Source organism: Semicossyphus pulcher, unplaced genomic scaffold (genome assembly GCF_022749685.1).
Source record: "Semicossyphus pulcher isolate SPU_LCO1_2020_fin unplaced genomic scaffold, fSemPul1.0.p SCAF_29, whole genome shotgun sequence".
NCBI classification, from domain to species: Eukaryota; Metazoa; Chordata; class Actinopteri; order Labriformes; family Labridae; genus Semicossyphus; species Semicossyphus pulcher.
Genome location: NW_027211703.1, coordinates 2,868,655 through 2,883,035, shown reverse-complemented (window position 1 = coordinate 2,883,035; position 14,381 = coordinate 2,868,655).

Sequence of the window (14,381 nt, the reverse complement as noted above, 5' to 3'; positions counted from 1 at the left end):
GATTTAATCTTTAACTGATTTAATCTTCATGTAACTGATTTCATCTGTAACTGATTTCATCTTCATGTAACTGATTTCATCTGTAACTGATTTCATCTGTAACTGATTTCATCTTTAACTGATTTCATCTTCATTTAACTGATTTCATCGTTAACTGATTTCATCTTCATTTAACTGATTTCATCTTTAACTGATTTCATCGTTAACTGATTTCATCTTCATTTAACTGATTTCATCGTTAACTGATTTCATCTTCATTTAACTGATTTCATCGTTAACTGATTTCATCGTTAACTGATTTCATCTTTAACTGATTTCATCTGTAACTGATTTCATCTTTAACTGATTTCATCTTTAACTCATTTCATCGTTAACTGATTTCATCTTCATTTAACTGATTTCATCGTTAACTGATTTCATCTTCATTTAACTGATTTCATCTTTAACTGATTTCATCTTTAACTGATTTCATCGTTAACTGATTTCATCTTCATTTAACTGATTTCATCTTTAACTGATTTCATCGTTAACTGATTTCATCTTCATTTAACTGATTTCATCGTTAACTGATTTCATCTTCATTTAACTGATTTCATCTTTAACTGATTTCATCGTTAACTGATTTCATCTTCATTTAACTGATTTCATCGTTAACTGATTTCATCTTCATTTAACTGATTTCATCGTTAACTGATTTCATCGTTAACTGATTTCATCTTCATTTAACTGATTTCATCGTTAACTGATTTCATCTTCATTTAACTGATTTCATCTTTAACTGATTTCATCGTTAACTGATTTCATCTTCATTTAACTGATTTCATTTTCATTCTTCATTTAACTGATTTCATCTTTAACTGATTTCATCTTCATTTCACTGATTTAATCTTTAACTGATTTAATCTTCATGTAACTGATTTCATCTGTAACTGATTTCATCTTCATGTAACTGATTTCATCTGTAACTGATTTCATCTTTAACTGATTTCATCTTCATTTAACTGATTTCATCGTTAACTGATTTCATCTTCATTTAACTGATTTCATCTTCATTTAACTGATTTCATCGTTAACTGATTTCATCTTCATTTAACTGATTTCATCTTTAACTGATTTCATCGTTAACTGATTTCATCTTCATTTAACTGATTTCATTTTCATTCTTCATTTAACTGATTTCATCTTTAACTGATTTCATCTTCATTTAACTGATTTAATCTTTAACTGATTTAATCTTTAACTGATTTAATCTTCATGTAACTGATTTCATCTGTAACTGATTTCATCTTCATGTAACTGATTTCATCTGTAACTGATTTCATCTGTAACTGATTTCATCTTTAACTGATTTCATCTTCATTTAACTGATTTCATCGTTAACTGATTTCATCTTCATTTAACTGATTTCATCTTTAACTGATTTCATCGTTAACTGATTTCATCTTCATTTAACTGATTTCATTTTCATTCTTCATTTAACTGATTTCATCTTTAACTGATTTCATCTTCATTTAACTGACTTAATCTTTAACTGACTTAATCTTCATGTAACTGATTTCATCTGTAACTGATTTCATCGTTAACTGATTTCATCTTCATTTAACTGATTTCATCTTCATTTAACTGATTTCATCTTTAACTGATTTCATCGTTAACTGATTTCATCTTCATTTAACTGATTTCATCTTTAACTGATTTCATCGTTAACTGATTTCATTCTTCATTTAACTGATTTCATCTTTAACTGATTTCATCTTCATGTAACTGATTTCATCTGTAACTGATTTCATCGTTAACTGATTTCATCTTCATTTAACTGATTTCATCTTTAACTGATTTCATCGTTAACTGATTTCATCTTCATTTAACTGATTTCATCGTTAACTGATTTCATCTTCATTTAACTGATTTCATCTTTAACTGATTTCATCGTTAACTGATTTCATCTTCATTTAACTGATTTCATCTGTAACTGATTTCATCTTTAACTGATTTCATCTTCATTAAACTGATTTCATCTGTAACTGATTTCATTCTTCATTTAACTGATTTCATCTTTAACTGATTTCATCTTCATGTAACTGATTTAATCTGTAACTGATTTCATCGTTAACTGATTTCATCTTCATTTAACTGATTTCATCGTTAACTGATTTCATCTTCATTTAACTGATTTCATCTTTAACTGATTTCATCGTTAACTGATTTCATCTTCATTTAACTGATTTCATCGTTAACTGATTTCATCTTCATTTAACTGATTTCATCTTTAACTGATTTCATCGTTAACTGATTTCATCTTCATTTAACTGATTTCATCGTTAACTGATTTCATCGTTAACTGATTTCATCTTCATTTAAATGATTTCATTTTCATTCTTCATTTAACTGATTTCATCTTTAACTGATTTCATCGTTAACTGATTTAATCTTCATGTAACTGATTTCATCGTTAACTGATTTCATCTTCATTTAACTGATTTCATCTTCATTTAACTGATTTCATCGTTAACTGATTTCATCTTCATTTAACTGATTTCATCGTTAACTGATTTCATCTTCATTTAACTGATTTCATCTTAACTGATTTCATCGTTAACTGATTTCATCTTCATTTAACTGATTTCATTTTCATTCTTCATTTAACTGATTTCATCGTGAACTGATTTAATCTACATTTAACTGATTTCATCTGTAACTGATTTCATCTTTAACTGATTTCATCGTTAACTGATTTCATCTTCATTTAACTGATTTCATCTACATTTAACTGATTTCATCTTTAACTGATTTCATCGTTAACTGATTTAATCTTCATGTAACTGATTTCATCTGTAACTGATTTCATCGTTAACTGATTTCATCTTCATTTAACTGATTTCATCTGTAACTGATTTCATCTTTAACTGATTTCATCGTTAACTGATTTCATCTTCATTTAACTGATTTCATCTATAACTGATTTCATCGTTAACTGATTTCATCTTCATTTAACTGATTTCATTTTCATTCTTCATTTAACTGATTTAATCTTTAACTGATTTCATCTTCATTTAACTGATTTCATCTTTAACTGATTTAATCTTCATGTAACTGATTTCATCTGTAACTGATTTCATCTGTAACTGATTTCATCTTTAACTGATTTCATCTTCATTTAACTGATTTCATCGTTAACTGATTTCATCTTCATTTAACTGATTTCATCTTTAACTGATTTCATCGTTAACTGATTTCATCTTCATTTAACTGATTTCATCTTTAACTGATTTCATCATTAACTGATTTCATCTTCATTTAACTGATTTCATTTTCATTCTTCATTTAACTGATTTCATCGTTAACTGATTTCATCGTTAACTGATTTCATCTTCATTTAACTGATTTCATCTTTAACTGATTTCATCGTTAACTGATTTCATCTTCATTTAACTGATTTCATCGTTAACTGATTTCATCTTCATTTAACTGATTTCATCTTTAACTGATTTCATCGTTAACTGATTTCATCTTCATTTAAATGATGTCATCGTTAACTGATTTGATCGTTAACTGATTTCATCTTCATTTAACTGATTTCATCTTTAACTGATTTCATCGTTAACTGATTTCATCTTCATTTAACTGATTTCATCTTTAACTGATTTCATCGTTAACTGATTTCATCTTCATTTAACTGATTTCATCTTTAACTGATTTCATCGTTAACTGATTTCATCTTCATTTAACTGATTTCATCGTTAACTGATTTCATCTTCATTTAACTGATTTCATCTTCATTTAACTGATTTCATCGTTAACTGATTTCATCTTCATTTAACTGATTTCATCTTTAACTGATTTCATCGTTAACTGATTTCATCTTCATTTAACTGATTTCATTTTCATTCTTCATTTAACTGATTTCATCTTTAACTGATTTCATCTTCATTTAACTGATTTAATCTTTAACTGATTTAATCTTCATGTAACTGATTTCATCTGTAACTGATTTCATCTTCATGTAACTGATTTCATCTGTAAATGATTTCATCTTTAACTGATTTCATCTTCATTTAACTGATTTCATCGTTAACTGATTTCATCTTCATTTAACTGATTTCATCTTTAACTGATTTCATCGTTAACTGATTTCATCTTCATTTAACTGATTTCATTTTCATTCTTCATTTAACTGATTTCATCTTTAACTGATTTCATCTTCATTTAACTGACTTAATCTTTAACTGACTTAATCTTCATGTAACTGATTTCATCTGTAAATGATTTCATCGTTAACTGATTTCATCTTCATTTAACTGATTTCATCTTCATTTAACTGATTTCATCTTTAACTGATTTCATCGTTAACTGATTTCATCTTCATTTAACTAATTTCATCTTCATTTAACTAATTTCATCTTCATTTAACTAATTTCATCGTTAACTGATTTCATCTTTAACTGATTTCATCGTTAACTGATTTCATCTTCATTTAACTGATTTCATTTTCATTCTTCATTTAACTGATTTCATCGTTAACTGATTTCATCTTTAACTGATTTCATCGTTAACTGATTTAATCTTCATGTAACTGATTTCATCTGTAACTGATTTCATCTTTAACTGATTTCATCGTTAACTGATTTCATCTTCATTTAACTGATTTCATCTTCGTTTAACTGATTTCATCTGTAACTGATTTCATCTTTAACTGATTTCATCTTTAACTGATTTCATCTTCATTTAACTGATTTCATCTTTAACTGATTTCATCGTTAACTGATTTCATCTTCATGTAACTGATTTCATCGTTAACTGATTTCATCTTCATTTAACTGATTTCATCGTTAACTGATTTCATCGTTAACTGATTTCATCTTCATGTAACTGATTTCATCGTTAACTGATTTCATCTTCATTTAACTGATTTCATTGTTAACTGATTTCATCTTAATTTAACTGATTTCATCTTTAACTGATTTCATCGTTAACTGATTTCATCTGTAACTGATTTCATCGTTAACTGATTTCATCTTTAACTGATTTCATCTTCATTAAACTGATTTCATCGTTAACTGATTTCATCTTCATTTAACTGATTTCATCTTTAACTGATTTCATCGTTAACTGATTTCATCTTCATTTAACTGATTTCATTTTCATTCTTCATTTAACTGATTTCATCTTTAACTGATTTCATCTACATTTAACTGATTTAATCTTTAACTGATTTAATCTTCATCTGTAACTGATTTCATCTTCATTTAACTGATTTCATCGTTAACTGATTTCATCTTCATTTAACTGATTTCATCTTTAACTGATTTCATCGTTAACTGATTTCATCTTCATTTAACTGATTTCATCGTTAACTGATTTCATCTTCATTTAACTGATTTCATCTTTCACTGATTTCATCGTTAACTGATTTCATCTTCATTTAACTGATTTCATCGTTAACTGATTTCATCGTTAACTGATATCATCTTCATTCAACTGATTTCATTTTCATTCTTCATTTAACTGATTTCATCTTTAACTGATTTCATCTTCATTTAACTGATTAAATCTTTAACTGATTTCATCGTTAACTGATTTCATCTTTAACTGATTTCATCTTCATTTAACTGATTTCATCGTTAACTGATTTCATCTTCATTTAACTGATTTCATCTTTAACTGATTTCATCGTTAACTGATTTCATCTTCATTTAACTGATTTCATTTTCATTCTTCATTTAACTGATTTCATCTTTAACTGATTTCATCTTCATTTAACTGACTTAATCTTCATGTAACTGATATCATCTGTAACTGATTTCATCGTTAACTGATTTCATCTTCATTTAACTGATTTCATCTTCATTTAACTGATTTCATCTTTAACTGATTTCATCGTTAACTGATTTCATTCTTCATTTAACTGATTTCATCTTTAACTGATTTCATCGTTAACTGATTTCATTCTTCATTTAACTGATTTCATCTTTAACTGATTTCATCTTCATGTAACTGATTTCATCTGTATCTGATTTCATCGTTAACTGATTTCATCTTCATTTAACTGATTTCATCTTTAACTGATTTCATCGTTAACTGATTTCATCTTCATTTAACTGATTTCATCGTTAACTGATTTCATCTTCATTTAACTGATTTCATCTTTCACTGATTTCATCGTTTACTGATTTCATCTTCATTTAACTGATTTCATCTTTAACTGATTTCATCTTTAACTGATTTCATCTTCATTTAACTGATTTCATCTTTAACTGATTTCATCGTTAACTGATTTCATCTTCATTTAACTGATTTCATCGTTAACTGATTTCATCTTCATTTAACTGATTTCATCTTTAACTGATTTCATCGTTAACTGATTTCATCTTCATTTAACTGATTTCATCGTTAACTGATTTCATCTTCATTTAACTGATTTCATCGTTAAATGATTTCATCTTCATTTAACTGATTTCATTTTCATTCTTCATTTAACTGATTTCATCGTTAACTGATTTAATCTTCATGTAACTGATTTCATCTGTAACTGATTTCATCTTCATGTAACTGATTTCATCTTTAACTGATTTCATCGTTAACTGATTTCATCTTCATTTAACTGATTTCATCGTTAACTGATTTCATCGTTAACTGATTTCATCTTCATTTAACTGATTTCATCTTTAACTGATTTCATCGTTAACTGATTTCATCTTCATTTAACTGATTTCATCGTTAACTGATTTCATCTTCATTTAACTGATTTCATCTTTAACTGGTTTCATCGTTAACTGATTTCATCTTCATTTAACTGATTTCATCTTTAACAGATTTCATCGTTAACTGATTTCATCTTCATTTAACTGATTTCATCTTTAACTGATTTCATCGTTAACTGATTTCATTCTTCATTTAACTGATTTCATCTTTAACTGATTTCATCTTCATGTAACTGATTTCATCTGTAACTGATTTCATCGTTAACTGATTTCATCTTCATTTAACTGATTTCATCTTTAACTGATTTCATCTTTAACTGATTTCATCTTCATTTAACTGATTTCATCGTTAACTGATTTCATCGTTAACTGATTTCATCTTCATTTAACTGATTTCATCTTTAACTGATTTCATCGTTAACTGATTTCATCTTCATTTAACTGATTTCATCTTTAACTGATTTCATCGTTAACTGATTTCATCTTCATTTAACAGATTTCATTTTCATTCTTCATTTAACTGATTTCATCTTTAACTGATTTCATCTTCATTTAACTGATTTCATCGTTAACTGATTTCATCTTCATTTAACTGATTTCATCTTTAACTGATTTCATCTTCATTTAACTGATTTCATCTTCACTTAACTGATTTCATCGTTAACTGATTTCATCTTCATTTAACTGATTTCATCGTTAACTGATATCATCTTCATTTAATTGATTTCATCTTTAACTGATTTCATCGTTAACTGATTTCATCTTCATTTAACTGATTTCATCTTTAACTGATTTCATCGTTAACTGATTTCATCTTTAACTGATTTCATCTTTAACTGATTTCATCTTCATTTAACTGATTTCATCTTTAACTGATTTCATCTTTAACTGATTTCATCTTCATTTAACTGATTTCATCGTTAACTGATATAATCTTCATGTAACTGATTTCATCTTTAACTGATTTCATCGTTAACTGATTTCATCGTTAACTGATTTCATCTTCATTTAACTGATTTCATCGTTAACTGATTTCATCGTTAACTGATTTCATCGTTAACTGATTTCATCTTCATTTAACTGATTTCATCTTTAACTGATTTCATCGTTAACTGATTTCATCTTCATTTAACTGATTTCATCTTTAACTGATTTCATCGTTAACTGATTTCATCTTTAACTGATTTCATCTTCATTTAACTGATTTCATCGTTAACTGATTTCATCTTCATTTAACTGATTTCATCTTTAACTGATTTCATCGTTAACTGATTTCATCTTCAATTAACTGATTTCATCGTTAACTGATTTCATCTTCATTTAACTGATTTCATCTTTAACTGATTTCATCGTTAACTGATTTCATCTTTAACTGATTTCATCGTTAACTGATTTCATCTTCATTTAACTGATTTCATCGTTAACTGATTTCATCGTTAAATGATTTCATCGTTAACTGATTTCATCTTCATTTAACTGATTTCATCTTTAACTGATTTCATCTTTAACTGATTTCATCTTCATTTAACTGATTTCATCTTCATTTAACTGATTTCATTTTTAACTGATTTCATCGTTAACTGATTTCATCTTCATTTAACTGATTTCATCTTTAACTGATTTCATCGTTAACTGATTTCATCTTCATTTAACTGATTTCATCGTTAACTGATTTGATCTTCATTTAACTGATTTCATCTTTAACTGATTTCATCGTTAACTGATTTCATCTTCATTTAACTGATTTCATTTTCATTCTTCATTTAACTGATTTCATCTTTAACTGATTTCATCTTCATTTAACTGATTTCATCGTTAACTGATTTCATCTTCATTTAACTGATTTCATCTTTAACTGATTTCATCTTCATTTAACTGATTTCATCTTCACTTAACTGATTTCATCGTTAACTGATTTCATCTTCATTTAACTGATTTCATCGTTAACTGATATCATCTTCATTTAATTGATTTCATCTTTAACTGATTTCATCGTTAACTGATTTCATCTTCATTTAACTGATTTCATCTTTAACTGATTTCATCGTTAACTGATTTCATCTTTAACTGATTTCATCTTTAACTGATTTCATCTTCATTTAACTGATTTCATCTTTAACTGATTTCATCTTTAACTGATTTCATCTTCATTTAACTGATTTCATCGTTAACTGATATAATCTTCATGTAACTGATTTCATCTTTAACTGATTTCATCGTTAACTGATTTCATCGTTAACTGATTTCATCTTCATTTAACTGATTTCATCGTTAACTGATTTCATCGTTAACTGATTTCATCGTTAACTGATTTCATCTTCATTTAACTGATTTCATCTTTAACTGATTTCATCGTTAACTGATTTCATCTTCATTTAACTGATTTCATCTTTAACTGATTTCATCGTTAACTGATTTCATCTTTAACTGATTTCATCTTCATTTAACTGATTTCATCGTTAACTGATTTCATCTTCATTTAACTGATTTCATCTTTAACTGATTTCATCGTTAACTGATTTCATCTTCAATTAACTGATTTCATCGTTAACTGATTTCATCTTCATTTAACTGATTTCATCTTTAACTGATTTCATCGTTAACTGATTTCATCTTTAACTGATTTCATCGTTAACTGATTTCATCTTCATTTAACTGATTTCATCGTTAACTGATTTCATCGTTAAATGATTTCATCGTTAACTGATTTCATCTTCATTTAACTGATTTCATCTTTAACTGATTTCATCTTTAACTGATTTCATCTTCATTTAACTGATTTCATCTTCATTTAACTGATTTCATTTTTAACTGATTTCATCGTTAACTGATTTCATCTTCATTTAACTGATTTCATCTTTAACTGATTTCATCGTTAACTGATTTCATCTTCATTTAACTGATTTCATCGTTAACTGATTTGATCTTCATTTAACTGATTTCATCTTTAACTGATTTCATCGTTAACTGATTTCATCTTCATTTAACTGATTTCATTTTCATTCTTCATTTAACTGATTTCATCTTTAACTGATTTCATCTTCATTTAACTGATTTAATCTTTAACTGATTTCATCTTCATGTAACTGATTTCATCTGTAACTGATTTCATCTGTAACTGATTTCATCGTTAACTGATTTCATCTTCATTTAACTGATTTCATCTTTAACTGATTTCATCGTTAACTGATTTCATCTTCATTTAACTGATTTCATCTATAACTGATTTCATCGTTAACTGATTTCATCTTCATTTAACTGATTTCATCGTTAACTGATTTCATCTTCATTTAACTGATTTCATCGTTAACTGATTTCATCGTTAACTGATTTCATCTTCATTTAACTGATTTCATCGTTAACTGATTTGATCTTCATTTAACTGATTTCATCTTTAACTGATTTCATCGTTAACTGATTTCATCTTCATTTAACTGATTTCATTTTCATTCTTCATTTAACTGATTTCATCTTTAACTGATTTCATCTTCATTTAACTGATTTAATCTTTAACTGATTTCATCTTCATGTAACTGATTTCATCTGTAACTGATTTCATCTGTAACTGATTTCATCGTTAACTGATTTCATCTTCATTTAACTGATTTCATCTTTAACTGATTTCATCGTTAACTGATTTCATCTTCATTTAACTGATTTCATCTATAACTGATTTCATCGTTAACTGATTTCATCTTCATTTAACTGATTTCATCGTTAACTGATTTCATCGTTAACTGATTTCATCTTCATTTAACTGATTTCATCTTTAACTGATTTCATCGTTAACTGATTTCATCTTCATTTAACTGATTTCATCGTTAACTGATTTCATCGTTAACTGATTTCATCGTTAACTGATTTCATCTTCATTTAACTGATTTCATCTTCATTTAACTGATTTCATCTTTAACTGATTTCATCTTCATTTAACTGATTTAATCTTTAACTGATTTAATCTTCATGTAACTGATTTCATCGTAAACTGATTTCATCTTCATTTAACTGATTTCATCTATAACTGATTTCATCGTTAACTGATTTCATCTTCATTTAACTGATTTCATCGTTAACTGATTTCATCTTCATTTAACTGATTTCTTCTTTAACTGATTTCATCGTTAACTGATTTCATCTTCATTTAACTGATTTCATCGTTAACTGATTTCATCTTCATTTACCTGATTTCATCTTTAACTGATTTCATCGTTAACTGATTTCATCTTCATTTAACTGATTTCATCTGTAACTGATTTCATCTTTAACTGATTTCATCTTCATTTAACTGATTTCATCATTAACTGATTTCATTCTTCATTTAACTGATTTCATCTGTAACTGATTTCATTCTTCATTTAACTGATTTCATCTTTAACTGATTTCATCTTCATGGAACTGATTTCATCTGTAACTGATTTCATCGTTAACTGATTTCATCTTCATTTAACTGATTTCATCTTCATTTAACTGATTTCATCGTTAACTGATTTCATCTTCATTTAACTGATTTCATCTTTAACTGATTTCATCGTTAACTGGTTTCATCTTCATGTAACTGATTTCATTTTCATTCTTCATTTAACTGATTTCATCTTTAACTGATTTCATCTACATTTAACTGATTTCATCGTTAACTGATTTCATCTTCATTTAACTGATTTCATCTTTAACTGATTTCATCTTCATTTAACTGATTTCATCTTCATTTAACTGATTTCATCTTTAACTGATTTCATCTTCATTTAACTGATTTCATTTTCATTCTTCATTTAACTGATTTCATCTTTAACTGATTTCATCTTCATTTAACTGATTTCATCTTTAACTGATTTAATCTTCATGTAACTGATTTCATCTGTAACTGATTTAATCTTCATGTAACTGATTTCATCTGTAACTGATTTCATCGTTAACTGATTTCATCGTTAACTGATTTCATCGTTAACTGATTTCATCTTTAACTGATTTCATCTTCATTTAACTGATTTCATCGTTAACTGATTTCATCTTCATTTAACTGATTTCATCTTTAACTGATTTCATCGTTAACTGATTTCATCTTCATTTAACTGATTTCATCTTTAACTGATTTCATCGTTAACTGATTTCATCTTCATTTAACTGATTTCATCTTTAACTGATTTCATCTTCATTTAACTGATTTCATCTTTAACTGATTTCATCGTTAACTGATTTCATCTTCATTTAACTGATTTCATCTGTAACTGATTTCATCTTTAACTGATTTCATCTTCATTTAACTGATTTCATCTGTAACTGATTTCATTCTTCATTTAACTGATTTCATCTGTAACTGATTTCATTCTTCATTTAACTGATTTCATCTTTAACTGATTTCATCTTCATGTAACTGATTTCATCTGTAACTGATTTCATCGTTAACTGATTTCATCTTCATTTAACTGATTTCATCTTCATTTAACTGATTTCATCGTTAACTGATTTCATCTTCATTTAACTGATTTCATCTTTAACTGATTTCATCGTTAACTGGTTTCATCTTCATGTAACTGATTTCATTTTCATTCTTCATTTAACTGATTTCATCTTTAACTGATTTCATCTACATTTAACTGATTTCATCGTTAACTGATTTCATCTTCATTTAACTGATTTCATCTTTAACTGATTTCATCGTTAACTGATTTCATCTTCATTTAACTGATTTCATCTTTAACTGATTTCATCTTCATTTAACTGATTTCATTTTCATTCTTCATTTAACTGATTTCATCTTTAACTGATTTCATCTTCATTTAACTGATTTCATCTTTAACTGATTTAATCTTCATGTAACTGATTTCATCTGTAACTGATTTAATCTTCATGTAACTGATTTCATCTGTAACTGATTTCATCGTTAACTGATTTCATCGTTAACTGATTTCATCTTTAACTGATTTCATCTTCATTTAACTGATTTCATCGTTAACTGATTTCATCTTCATTTAACTGATTTCATCTTTAACTGATTTCATCGTTAACTGATTTCATCTTCATTTAACTGATTTCATCTTTAACTGATTTCATCGTTAACTGATTTCATTCTTCATTTAACTGATTTCATCTTTAACTGATTTCATCTTCATGTAACTGATTTCATCTGTAACTGATTTCATCGTTAACTGATTTCATCTTCATTTAACTGATTTCTTCTTTAACTGATTTCATCGTTAACTGATTTCATCTTCATTTAACTGATTTCATCGTTAACTGATTTCATCTTCATTTAACTGATTTCTTCTTTAACTGATTTCATCGTTAACTGATTTTATCTTCATTTAACTGATTTCATCTTTAACTGATTTCATCGTTAACTGATTTCATCTTCATTTAACTGATTTCATCTTTAACTGATTTCATCTTTAACTGATTTCATCGTTAACTGATTTCATCTTCATTTAACTGATTTCATTTTCATTCTTCATTTAACTGATTTCATCTTTAACTGATTTCATCTTCATTTAACTGATTTCATCTTTAACTGATTTAATCTTCATGTAACTGATTTCATCTGTAACTGATTTCATCTGTAACTGATTTCATCTTCATTTAACTGATTTCATCTTCATTTAACTGATTTCATCTTTAACTGATTTCATCGTTAACTGATTTCATCTTCATTTAACTGATTTCATCGTTAACTGATTTCATCTTCATTTAACTGATTTCATCTTTAACTGATTTCATCGTTAACTGATTTCATCTTCATTTAACTGATTTCATCTTTAACTGATTTCATCTTCATTTAACTGATTTCATCTTTAACTGATTTCATCGTTAACTGATTTCATCTTCATTTAACTGATTTCATCTGTAACTGATTTCATCTTTAACTGATTTCATCTTCATTTAACTGATTTCATCTGTAACTGATTTCATTCTTCATTTAACTGATTTCATCTTTAACTGATTTCATCTTCATGTAACTGATTTCATCTGTAACTGATTTCATCGTTAACTGATTTCATCTTCATTTAACTGATTTCATCTTCATTTAACTGATTTCATCGTTAACTGATTTCATCTTCATTTAACTGATTTCATCTTTAACTGATTTCATCGTTAACTGGTTTCATCTTCATGTAACTGATTTCATTTTCATTCTTCATTTAACTGATTTCATCTTTAACTGATTTCATCTACATTTAACTGATTTCATCGTTAACTGATTTCATCTTCATTTAACTGATTTCATCTTTAACTGATTTCATCGTTAACTGATTTCATCTTCATTTAACTGATTTCATCTTTAACTGATTTCATCTTCATTTAACTGATTTCATCTTTAACTGATTTCATCGTTAACTGATTTAATCTTCATGTAACTGATTTCATCGTTAACTGATTTAATCTTCATGTAACTGATTTCATCTTTAACTGATTTCATCTTTAACTGATTTCATCGTTAACTGATTTCATCTTCATTTAACTGATTTCATCTTTAACTGATTTCATCGTTAACTGATTTCATCTTCATTTAACTGATTTCATCGTTAACTGATTTCATCTTCATTTAACTGATTTCATCTTTAACTGATTACATCGTTAACTGATTTCATCTTCATTTAACTGATTTCATCTGTAACTGATTTCATTCTTCATTTAACTGATTTCATCTTTAACTGATTTCATCTTCATGTAACTGATTTCATCTGT